The sequence below is a fragment of the Hyperolius riggenbachi genome, chromosome 1 (assembly GCF_040937935.1).
Source record: "Hyperolius riggenbachi isolate aHypRig1 chromosome 1, aHypRig1.pri, whole genome shotgun sequence".
Taxonomy (NCBI): domain Eukaryota; kingdom Metazoa; phylum Chordata; class Amphibia; order Anura; family Hyperoliidae; genus Hyperolius; species Hyperolius riggenbachi.
The window spans coordinates 166582425-166595698 of record NC_090646.1 but is presented as its reverse complement, the minus strand read 5'-3'; the positions used below and the strand labels follow the sequence as shown (position 1 = coordinate 166595698).

Below are 13274 nucleotides of genomic sequence, written 5' to 3'. Positions count from 1 at the left end.
GTTGCAGTTGTTCCATTCATCCAGACTGGCAGGTCATCCTGGAATTGACAGAACCAGAGAATTGTTATCCAGGAGTGTCTGGTGGCCCAACTGGAGGAGGGATGTCGAGGAATTTGTTGCCTCTTGTGCAGTATGTTCACGGAGCAAACCCTCACATATATCCCCAGTAGGTACCCTCCAACCCCTGCCCATACCCTCTGAACCCTGGACTCACATATCCATGGATTTTGTGGGGGAATTGCCTTCTTCAGATGGTAACACGGTGATTTGGGTCATTATTGACCGATTTTCTAAAATGGCTCATTTTGTGCCATTGAGAAAATTTCCCTCCGCCAAGGAACTGGCTGAGCTATTCGTAGTCCATGTCCTTCGCCTTCATGGGGTCCCGGAGAATATAGTGTCTGACAGGGGGGTGCAGTTTATCTCGGAATTTTGGAAAGAATTTTGCAGAGTACTAGGAATTACGCTTTCATTTTCATCTGGTTATCACCCTCAGACCAATGGTCAGACAGAGAGGGTGAACCAGTCACTGGAACAGTATCTCCGGTGTTATGTGGCAGATAACCAAACAGAATGGGTACAATACTTACCATACGCCGAATTTGCCCATAACAATCTCCGGAGCTCTTCCTCAGGGTTTTCACCCTTTCAGATTGTTAATGGGAGATCTCCCAGGTTTTCCCCCTTTCCTGTTAGTTCTTCTCCTTTTCCTGCCCTAGAAAACTGGCAGGAGACACTAAAATCCCGATGGAAGGAAGTAAATGCCAATTTAAAGAAGTCGGTTTCACTCCAGAAAGTACAGGCTGACCGAAAGCGGTCACCTGAGTGGGAGTTCTCTCCCGGGGATCTTGTATGGATTTCCACTCGGCATATCGCCTTACGGCAACCTTCAGCTAAGCTTGGGCCTAAATTTGTGGGTCCATATCCAGTAGCTAAAAGAATCAATAAAGTTTCTTATCAGATAACGTTGCCTCAATCTATGCGTGGGGTGAGAACATTTCATGTGTCATTACTAAAACCTGCGGTGCATGTGGACCCTGGTCCTCCTCCTGTGTTAGTGGATGGTGAGCCTGAGTATGAGGTCGAGAGAATACTGGATTCTCGATTTCTTAGGAGGTCTCTCCAGTATCTGGTTCATTGGAGGGGATACGGTCCTGAGGAGAGATCATGGGTACCAGCTCATCATTGCCATGCACAAGAACTCATACAGGAGTTTCATGACTCCCATCCTGATAAACCTTCCTTAGCGCGTTCGGAGACCACGCCTCAGGGGAGGGGTAATGTCAGGGAGAGACTCACCTCTTCAGCGGCGGCCAGTATGGACGCCGCTCGCAGCGCTGACGTCACCGGATCCCCGAACTTCCGGTCGGCATCAGCTGGCGGCGCCGGCGGCCGTCACAGCCACAGGTCATCATTGCAGGGCCGGGCAACGCGCTCACGCACGGAGCGTCAGGCCCTTTATGCCCTGAGGAGAAGGTTGCCTTGATCCGCCCTGTTGAGGCACGCTCCGCCCCTTGCTGACATCATCCGGGGGGTGGGGGTTCCTGGAGGAACAATCTGCATTTAAGCAGCAGACTGTCAGTACTCTTTGTCCGCTGTAGCGATCACACTCTGTGCTAGCTCTCGGATCCACAGTATACTTATATATTGGTTACGCCAATATATAGGTACTGGAAGAAATATACCATTGTATTTACCTGTGTCTTTGATCTTTTGCCTGTCCTTGACTCTGAGTTTGCCTAATCCTTCTGTACTGCTGCCTATCTGATTTCCAGTTGCCTACCTTGCTGTGCCCTCGTTTACTCTCTTGCCTACCGTCTCTGTACCTCGTATCTCTGATCTCTGTTGCCGAACCCCGGCTAGCCTTCTAGACTCCGCCTCCGCCTCCTGATTTTGTACCTCGTATTTCTGATTACCTGTTGCCGATCCTTGCTTGTCGACCATCCCCGCCAGCGGGCCCTTGCCGCTGGACGGTAGTCTGTGTTCTGTGGGCCCTCGCCACAGAACAATACGCTATTATTGTTTGCACCAATCATTACACCCCATTTTGGGTGGACAGAGGTTAGCGTATATATCGGATTATCGGTGAGACTGCAGATCACTTATAATCAGGTATATCTGTATTTCTGGCGATACTGCAGATCTCCAGAGATCAGTCACTCTCTGTCCTCTCTAGTTGTTACGGAACGTGACATACACCAAAGGCAAAACTGTTAAGTGGGAGCAGCTGACCAGAAATAAATTAAAACATAGCAAAGAAATGAACAGCGCTACTTAAAAACAGATGAGTGCTTACCTGCAAAAGAGTGCAAGCCCCACTTATGGGATAAAATACACACTGAGCATACACACATGACCTGTCTACCACTTGGAGGATGTTAGTTTCCTATAACAGCTTGCATGCAACTTGTTAAGTACTTGTCCGCATCTCTGAGCAGAGGCCATTCGGAGGCGGCCTGGTGATGCGCTGATCCCACTTTTTTGCGCAATTCTCAATTTTTCTTGGTAGCGCGCCCAGGCTATGCATATGCATGGGTAGGATTTAGTTAGTGTTAGGTCCCCTCCCATGGAGGAAAGACTTCTTCGACAGTGGGAGGGACAAGTACTTAACAAGTTGCATGCAAGCTGTTATAGGAAACTAACATTCTCCAAGTGGTAGACAGGTCATGTGTGTATGCTCAGTGTGTATTTTATCCCATAAGTGGGGCTTGCACTCTTTTGCAGGTAAGCACTCATCTGTTTTTAAGTAGCGCTGTTCATTTCTTTGCTATGTTTTAATTTATTTCTGGTCAGCTGCTCCCACTTAACAGTTTTGCCTTTGGTGTATATGTAGAACCTCTGTTTGGGTTCAAGGTGCGTTTTGTAGTTTCTGGGGGGGCTCAGCGCATCTCTGAGCAGAGGCCATTCGGAGGCGGCCTGGTTATGCGCTGATCCCACTTTTTTGCGCAATTATAAATGAAAAATATTGTTTTACATTACAACTATAATTTCGGCTATATCCCGCATCCTTTTTTACCATACGTACACACAATATAGACTATCCAGTGCATGTTTACAACAGGGTGGTGCTGAGTAATTTCTTAGAACCAATATTCATTTTAATTAGGACAAGGTCACATTACAAGGCAAGACAGTGCAACATCAGAGTGCCATGGTCGGTTCCGTTATGTGTTACAGCAAAAAATTGCACCTCACTATAATCAGTTCCAGATCATAACCAGAACTGTTACAGCCAATAGTGCAGCATTTAAAGCAGCACCATGTAATTACAGTGAGAAAACTGCACCTAGTAATAACCACATAGGGCTTGATTCACTAAACCGTGATAACTCATATCATGGCTGTATTCACGCGCATTTTTGCGCTTACGCGCGATCGTGAATTTTCACATGCAATTGCGTGTTTTTGCGCACAAATGTGAATTTAGTGCGCAAACTATATTGTTTTTGTGTGCAAATGCGCACGAAAACGCCCGTGATATGAGTTATCACGGTTTAGTGGATCAAGCCCATAGTATAGTTAGCAGTACCATTACACAGTGCCGTGAAAGTAGTACATAAAGGTCAAGACTTTAATCCATTAAAAGCAGCACATTGCAGTGCGTTCTGTGTGTCAGATTATAACAAAACAGAGAGAATGATTCTCATGGCAGAATCACAGAATGTCCAATTATAGATCAATGCTCTCAAGACAAATTTCTACTGTTAATATTCCATTGTACAAATCTTCGTAGCCAAAAGTAATTTTCTTGGCAAAAGCTGGAGAGGTGACAGATATTTATCTCTTACCCTCTGGCACCATCATGGCCATAAATGAGAAACATTTTTCTTACAGATGTGATGTGTTATACCAGACTATCAGGGGTACATATGGTCATTATCTAGAGTATATTAAAAATGTAAATAATACACGTTCAATTTTTTTTATTATTAGGACACTGCAGGCCTCTTGAATTCCAGCACATTCCTTCCTTATATAAGCGTTGCACAGTGATTTCCATGTCATTCTTTAAATTGGGCTTGATTCACGAAGCAGTGATAACTGTTGCCACAGCTGTAAAAAAGTGCTTTGCACGTGTTTTTGTGTGAAAAACAGTTAGCGCGTGCAAAAATTTGCGTTCATGGATTTTTGCACATTAATGTTCACATTCGCGCAATAACGCAAATTTATTGCGTGAATGCGGAACGTTAAGGAATGACAAATTAGTGTTATTGTGCGAATGTGAATTTTTGTGCGCAATAACTGTTTTCACGCTAAATTTCACGCGAAGCACTTTTCACAGCGTGATAACAGTTCTCACTGCTTTGTGAATCAAGCCCCTTGTGTGTGAGTTTTGCTGAGCATGATCTATCATTATTCTGAAAACCCAGGGGTTTGCATAATTGTGTATGCAATATTGTGCAAGGAAATGGATGTGTCAAACATTTTGTCAGGATATTCAGTCCTGTTGCTGCATGTGTGGCCGGGTTTCTGGCAGTTTTGATTGTGCAAGCACACCTGATTTGGGAGTGTCCAATGTACAGCAAGGTATGCTCCTGCTCATACAAGCATACAAGCGTGACCAATCTCACGATTCAATATACACCAGGTGGAGCTTGCTGTCCTTTGGCACTGGAATGGGTAGGGGGTACCCATGAAGACCAGGGACAGGAGTGCCTGTGGTAGATCAGATGAGCCTTGTCACCAACAGATTTGGAGCTTGATTCACAAAGTGGTGCTAAGTGTTTGCGCCTCTCTGAAAAGCCTTTTAGTGACCCCTTAAGTAGCTCTGCGCGCACTAATGGCCGCGCAGAGCTACTTTGCGCACAGCCCCGCTCAGTGCGCGCACAGTGCTGTACGCCAGTATTAGTGCGCAGTGCAACGATAACGTCGCACCCGCTGCCCTTTAAATGTCACACCCGGTACGACGATTGATGCACCGCTTCGGGGGCACCGTGCGACATTTAAAGGGCAGCGGGTGCAACGTTATTGTCGCACCACGCACTAATACAGGTGCACTGAGCGGGACTGAGAGAGATGTGTGGGCACAAACCACTTAGTGCCGTGGTTTGCGCCCACTAAGTGATAGGGCTCACTAACCAGCTTAGCGCCGGTTCACAAAGCGGTGTTAACCTACTTAGCCCACCTAAAGACTTTGGGCGTGTTAACCAGGGTGCGGGGTAGGTTAGCACAGTTTTTTAAAATAGCACTTGTGCGCAAAGTCTTGTGCGCAAAACATATAGGTGCATTGGGTGCGCCGTTTTCTTCGCATCGCGATGTGACGTTTCGCATGCACCGAGCTGTGCGTGATCAAAATTTTGCGTGCGGGACTTTGCGCATGAGTGCTATTTATCACGCCTAAACTAACTTTAGGCGTGATAAAGGGCTTTTCACAAGTGTGCTAACACTTAGCACTGCTTTGTGAATCACACCCTTATCTCTACCCGATCTGTCCTGTGTCTGACTGCCAGGTCCTCCAGCACCCAAGGCTGAGACACCAAAGTGCGCCCCTCTATCCCTCCCACTCGAGCAGTCACACACTGATTGCTATTAGACTAAGAGGGCCACAGGGCCCACAACCTCCCTAACACCTTAATCTCTAGTTATCTGGCTTGCAGTCACTGCTGTGTATCCCCTTTTCTTATTTCTTTCTGCTTCATACACAATTAGGAATGACAGCTGAATGAATTGTGCGCCCCTCCTACACTGCGCCCTGAGGCTGGAGCCTCTCCAGCCTATGCCTCGGCCCGGCCCTGCTGACTGCATCTCCCCTCTGTGTCTGACTGCATCTCCCCTGTTTTTTGGTGCCTTGCTTAGAAAATGTGATCTCCGGTTGTTTACCTATGCTATATTTCACTTTACTTCTGCCAAGACCTGTAATAACTAATTTGGATTGCCTGATTACCAGTTGCAGACATTTGCTGCTCTTGCCATGTACACCTCACAATACCTGTCTGGGCCTGTATTGTGGGCCACCACCTGGTAGCTGTCAGCAGTGCAATGTTTCCTTTCCTGTCCTTACATTCTACCCTATGGCAGCATTACTTTAGACAAGTCACAAAACGTTTATATCCTGCTTTTCTCAAAGCCCATCAGGGCTGCAGCCACTTAAGGTGTACTTCACAGGTAACCAGGGAGTCTTGCCTAAATACTCTTTACAGTTTTACATACTGGCTTGAGCCGGGATTTGAACCCTGGCCAAAGGCTCAAATTCCACCTCAAAAGAAACAGCCTTACCAGTACTCTATCTATCATTGCTCACGGTGGTGAGGAAGCCTAGTCCAAACCCAGTATTTATGTAGGGTGAAACAGTGTATTTCCTCTCTTTTATTAAGGTGGCCACACACCATACAATTTTTTAAATATCTGTTCAATTTAAAAATTGCAATAAATTTTTCTGACTGATTGTAACATTTCAAAAATATGACCAATGTACCACACACATACTGTATGTGCAATTTTTCCCCCAATTATGATAAAAATGATTGGAAACTCTGACAAAATTGCTAGGGTGTGTATATTAATAAATTAACAATCCAATACACACCATACAATCTTTAGAAAGATTGAAGAATAATATCTGGCATTCCGGATCAATTAAAATCGAAGAAAACGGGAAATCCGAAATTTTCTTGTATCGTGTGTGACCACCTTTAGGGTGATGCTGCACTTACATGTAATAATAAAGGCAGATATTGCCACTAGTAGAATATCAGTAAAATTACCGATATACTACTACTTAATTCCAATAATCTTTACTGTTATTTTACTATGACCTAACCCTACTCTCACACAGAGCCCTCCCTCTACCGATGCCTTACCCTTAACCGTCCCTCTATCGATGTCTAACTCTTAACCCCCAACAGTGCCTATCCCTTAACACCTCCCCCCACTCCCCCCGATTGCTCCTAGCCCTTAACCCACCTGCTCGTGCCTAACTTTTAACTCACCCCCTTACCACAAAGCAGTTTACCTCCAGGCCCCCAAATTCCTGAGTAATGACTCGAACCTCCGATTTTCGGTTCGCGAACCTTCGCGGAAGGTTCGGTTCGCCGAAAAGTTCGTGAACCGCAATAGACTTCAATGGGGATGCGAACTTTGAAAATAGAAAAAACTAGCCGACCCGCGGCGTAGCATACGCCGCATAAGAGGGTAGAGGGCAGGAAGGGGGTATTGGGCACAGCGGCGGGGAGGGGGGTTGGACCCCCCTCAACTGGGTCCCCCATGTGTGCTCTACCTCCAGCTTAAGCTCAGCAGGAACCCCCCCCCTCACCTGGGTCCCCCATGTGCACTACCCCTCCAGCTTAAGCTCAGCAGGAGGAACCCCCCCTCACCTGGGTCCCCCATGTGCACTCCCCCTCCAGCTTAAGCTCAGCAGGAACCCCCCCCCTTACCTGGGTCCCCCATTTGTGTTCCCCCTCCTGCTTAAGCACAGTAGCAGCCGCCACTATTAGTAATAGGCAGCGGGCGGGGATGACTCACCTCTTCCGTGTTCCATCGTGCGTTCCACTGTCGCCACTTCCTGCAATGCCGCACACTGTATTGGTGTAATTTGCCTTTTTAAAACAGAAGGAAATTTGCAATAATTCAGCTATAAGTGAACATTTGTGGTTACCCACAATGCACTGCTACTAAATATGCAAATTACCCCTTTTCCCCCTTGGTAAGCCAAGCAAGCATCCAGAGCCGCTGGTGTATAGCAAGCATATAAGCTTTACATTTTACACAGTCATATCTAACCCACATGTAGACAGCCTGTTTCAGACTTTTGGTCCTCATCAGCACATAGCAGGGATTGATACTGCTGTATGAGATAGGGCTTGGACCAGTACAACAGAGTAACCAAGCAGCTCAGGGTGACCCAAACCACTCGGAATGTATAGGGGGATAAAAGGGACCAAAAAGACCTCCTACTAAAAAAAGCAAAGCTTGGTGTAATTTCCCTTCCTAAAACAGAAGGAAATATGCAATAATTCAGCTATAAGTGAACATTTGTGGTTACCCACAATGCACTGCTACTAAATATGCAAATAATTCCTTTTCACCCTTAGTAAGCCAAGGAAGCGTCCAGAACCACTGGTGTATAGCAAGCCTATAGCTTTACATTTTACACAGCCATATCAAACCCACATGTGACAGCCTGTTTCAGACTTTTGGTTCTCATCTGTACATGGCAAGGATTGATATGGCTGTATGAGATAGGGCTTGGACCAGTACAACAGAGTAACCAAGCAGCTCAGGGTGACCCAAACCACTCGGAATGTATAGGTGGATAAAAGGGACCAAAAAGACCTTCTACTAAAAAAAGGCAAAGCTTGGTGTCTTCTTTGCCTTCTTAAAACAGAAGAAAATCTGCAATAATTCAGCTATAAGTGAACATTTGTGATTACCCACAATGCACCGCTACTAATTATGCAAATTATTCTATTTCACCCTTGGTAAGTCAAGCAAGCCTATAGCTTTAAGTTTCACACAGTCATATCAAACCCACACGCGACAGCCTATTTCAGACGTTTGATCCTCATCAGTACATAGCAGAGATTGATAAGGCTGTATGAGATAGGGCTTGGACCAGTACAACAGAGTAACCAAGCAGCTCAGGGTGACCCAAACTATTAAGAATGTATAGGAGGATAAAAGAGACCAAAAAGCCCTCCTACTAAAAAAAGCAAAGCTTGGTGTAATTTTCCTTCTTAAAACAGAAGCAAATCTGCAATAATTCAGCTATAAGTGAACATTTGTGGTTACCCACAATGCACTGCTACTGAATATGCAAATTATCCCTCTTTGCCCTTGGTTTGATATGACACTACTTTTTCTTCTTGCTTGGACCAGCCCCTTCTTCTTGCTTGGACCGGCCCTGGGGGCAGGGCTCTACTTCTTCTTGCTTGAAGGTTGAGGCACTTACTCTATTATATATATATAGATTATGCTGGCCACAAAAGTGATGAAAAAGATGTTTCAAGGGGTCTAACACCTGGAGGGGGGCATGGCGAAGTGGGATACATGCCCAAAGTCCCGGGGGAAAATCTGGATGTGACGCAAAGCAGCGTTTTAAGGGCAGAAATTACATTGAATGCTAAATTGCAGGCCTAAAGTGCTTAAAAACATCTTGCATGTGTATACATCAATCAGGGAGTGTAATTAGAGTTCTGCTTCACACTGACGCACCAAACTCACTGTGTAACGCACCACAAACAGCTGTTTGCGTAGTGATGGCCATGCTGGACTGGTGCGCACCAAGGCGAGAGTGTAGGCCGTGGCGGTTTTCAAGCCCATATGGTCGCCGGGCTGTGGTAGCTCAATGATAGAACAACAGTGACTGTCCAGCTGATCAAATTTGGTCTGTCCACAATGAAGCAACGACCTTATTATCTTCTTGTATGTAGGTAGGCATAGGTAGATGTCCCAGTAGTTAGCTAGGCATAGGTAGGAGTCCCAGTATAGGTAGGTAGGCATAGGTAGGAGTCCCAGTAAAGGTAGGTAGGCATAGGTAGGTGTCCCAGTAGTTAGCTAGGCATAGGTAGGAGACCCAGTATAGGTAGGTAGGCATAGGTAGGTGTCCCAGTAGTTAGCTAGGCATAGGTAGGAGACCCAGTATAGGTAGGTAGGCATAGGTAGGTGTCCCAGTAGTTAGCTAGGCATAGGTAGGAGACCCAGTATAGGTAGGTAGGCATAGGTAGGAGTCCCAGTATAGGTAGGTAGGCATAGGTAGGTGTCCCAGTAGTTAGCTAGGCATAGGTAGGAGACCCAGTATAGGTAGGTAGGCATAGGTAGGTGTCCCAGTAGTTAGCTAGGCATAGGTAGGAGACCCAGTATAGGTAGGTAGGCATAGGTAGGTGCCCCAGTAGTTAGCTAGGCATATGTAGGAGACCCAGTATAGGTAGGTAGGCATAGGTAGAAGTCCCGGTATAGTTAGGTAGGCATAGGTAGGTGCCTCAGTAGTTAGCTAGACATAGGTAGGAGACCCAGTAGTTAGCTAGGCATAGGTAGGAGACCCAGTATAGGTAGGTAGGCATAGGTAGGTCCCCTAGTATAGGTAGGTAGGTAGGTGTCCCCATATAGGTAAGTAGGTGCCCCAGTAGTTAGGTAGGCATAGGTAGGTGTCCCAGTATAGATAGTTAGGAAGGGCCTGGCTGGCACAGTAATAACAATTACCAAGGTCCAGCTGCAACAGATAGGGCTGTATAATTCAATGAGCAACACACACACAAAAAAACACATCAGGAAAACAACGAGCTGTTGAGGGGTGCTATTTTAGCAATAACAATCAGCCAGGAGCAAACCAAGAGCCTAACTAATCTTTCCCTAGGAGAACAAGTCTGCAGCAGCTATCCCTATTCTGTCTCTAGCAGGCACACGAGTGAGGCTAATGGCCGCCGGAGCCTGCCTTATATAAGGGGGGGGGGGCTCCAGGGCTTAGTGTAGCCTGAATGGCTACAATGTGCCTGCTGACTGATATGCAGAGGGTCAAAGTTGACCCTCATAGTGCATTATGGGGCGAATCGAACTTCCGCAAAAGTTCGCTTGGTCCAGGCGAACACGAACCCCCAAAGTTTGCCTGGAACCATTCGCCGGCGAACCGTTCGCTACATCTCTAGTAATGACACTAATCAAAGCTTTTATCATTGCTGTCTATGGCGACACCCTTCTTACCAGGGCACCCTTTTTTTCTGTTTTGGATTGTTTTTTGTTTTTTGGGGGGGGGGGGAGGTTAGTGGGGGTTTAACAGTTAAATCAGAAAGCTTACAATTAACCATCCAGAAGTGAAAGGACCATTAAATTCCAGTTTAATCCACTGCACTGCCACACTGAAATAGCTAATAAAACACTTGAGAACAACTAATGAATTGTGAGCAAAAGAGCAGTAAAACAATCGGCATGCAAGTCATTTCACTCATTTTAAACAGATACTGATAGAAGCTGTTGTGCGTGTATTTTAAACACACTATAGTTGAAGAAGAGATAAAAGATTTGCTTGTTCTGTGCAAGAGCTTTACCACTGCAGACAGAGAAATATGCAGAGCAGCACATACAGAATTCAAGCAAGCCGCCAGTCTGCTAACACGTTCCTGCTATGCAATTAATTCTTGTTTTAACTAGGGGTCCCAATGTGAATATTTATAACATGGCTCTAAATCATATAAAGTAATATTGGGAAATGTGATAGCAAAAGCCACTTGCATTTTTAAGTGGGATAATAAATCATTTTCAATATTAATCTATTCCTCTGAGTATTTCCCATGTCAATATTGCTTTAGCTATAGTTCAGTTGTTTCTGGGCCTTTTAATGTTATAGCTATTAAGCCAAATGCTTTCTAGAAATGCTACTTAGTACTCGGTCAACATAGAATAAAATATGGAGAGATGTGATGAAACTGGATCAGTATAATATATATCATCGCCGCCACAAATATTATCTTCATAATTAAGTCTTGCATAGGATACTGAGACTGAAACACACAAAAAACCTTTTCAAATAAAATGATGGCATTTGAAAAGCCAGTTTTTAGCATCATGGCATGCCACCAGTCCTTGAATATATATACGTTTTTTGATTGTCCTTCTATTCATTCATTCATCATGTTCGGTAGTCATGTATGCTGTTTGTCTTTATGATAAATTAGCAGTAACAGCCACTATAAAAAGAAAGAAGCATGCAAAATGCAGGATCAGCGCTTTACTATATTATGCCTAAATTATACACATGTGTTTTGACAGGCAATATGCAACCTTCTAGATGCATTGGTTAGTACCTTACATGGAGCATCTGGGCAGAACAAGCAATTATGTTAAAAATGAAGCATATACACACGGGAGTGTAAAATATATATGGGATACACACACACACAAAAAGAGGTGTGTACTCAGACCAGGTATCACCTGACTTATATACTGGCTGCTAGTTGTCTATTTTAAATGGCGCAGCAAATGCCTATTGCATAAGCTTGCCAGAATGTGCAGGGTCTAAACTAATTCACTGCTATATAAGTGCCACAGCGCTAGGTGATCCAAAATTGATAATAAAAGCAAATAGATGTATTCCACCTCCAGAGATCCCTCTCCTCCAGTAATCGAACCTGTTAGTAGTGATGCTCATCCGGATTTCGGATATCCGGGTAAACCGGATATCTGAACTTTTTTGCACTATTGTTTAAGAAATCCGGATAGCTATCTGTGGATAGTTTGACAGCCAACCCAGATATCCGCGGATTTCTCCCAGATATCCGAATCCGGATTACAGGTTCGATGGCAAAAAGTCTCAACACCACACACCTCCTTCCTCTCTCTCTCTGATCTTGCCTTTCAGGGATTTGTAGGTTGTCAAAAGCCAGCTTGCATACATTGGCCAGGATTCGAACCCAGGTCCACTGCTTTGAAGGCAGCTGTGCTCACCACTATACTACCAACAGCACTACATGCTGAAGCCAGCCTAGCATGTACCATTGTGATATACCCAAGAGAAAAATGAGCTTGCTTATTTGCCTAATTTGCTAGATGAAAGCAGTGGGACACATGGTGAAATTGCTTACAAGATTCAATTCAAGACTTCAGAATCAGAAAGATCATGTGCCCCCTGGATGATGCTAGTGTAACACACACAGCAAATGACAGCAATTTGAAGTCTGGAAGATTACAGGGCAAGGGTGGGAAGGATTAAAAGCTAGGTGGCCATGCAGCCCTTCCTGCTAGGGATGGCTTTGCATTTTGTGTTCAACAGTTGTCCGAAGAAAACCCCAGATAGCTATTTAGCAGCAACGGCATACACACAGTCCTTGTGGCACAATTGGTTAGTGCATTTGGCAGTTAATTGAAAGGTTGGTGTTTCAAGCCCACGCAGGGATGGCCTTGCATTTTGTGTTCAACAGTTGTCCGAAGAAAACCTCAGATAGCCATTTAGCAGCAACGACATTCAAACAGTCCTTGTGGCACAATTGGTTAGTGCATTTGGCTGGTAACCGAAAGGTTGGTGGTTCAAGCCCACCCAGGGATGGCTTTGTGTTTTGTGAAGGGAACTAATGTACCCTTCTTAAACCTGAAGATTGTAGACAAAAGTAAGCAGACTGCAGAGTGGCGCAGCAGAAGTGTGCTGGGCCCATAACCCAGTGGTTGATGGATGGAAACCATCCTCTGCTAGGCATGATTTCATTTTTGCACCTCGCTTTATCGCATGGGCAAAGCGGTTTCCATAACCCTGTAAGAGGAAGTGTAATAAGGGCCCTGCCGTAACATAGATTATAACGGTAACTAAGACTACTCCTGGGCCTTTCTTGTAGTTGTCGAAGAGATGAGTG

At 45.2% G+C, this 13274-nt stretch overlaps 1 non-coding gene across 1 annotated transcript; it reads left to right on the top strand.

Moving 5' to 3' along the window:
* The first annotated feature begins 12899 nt into the window (after nucleotides 1-12899).
* Nucleotides 12900-12973, top strand: TRNAT-GGU (transfer RNA threonine (anticodon GGU)). The gene has a single exon. It is a non-coding gene; the product is annotated as a tRNA-Thr (tRNA).
* Nucleotides 12974-13274: the final 301 nt, after the last annotated feature.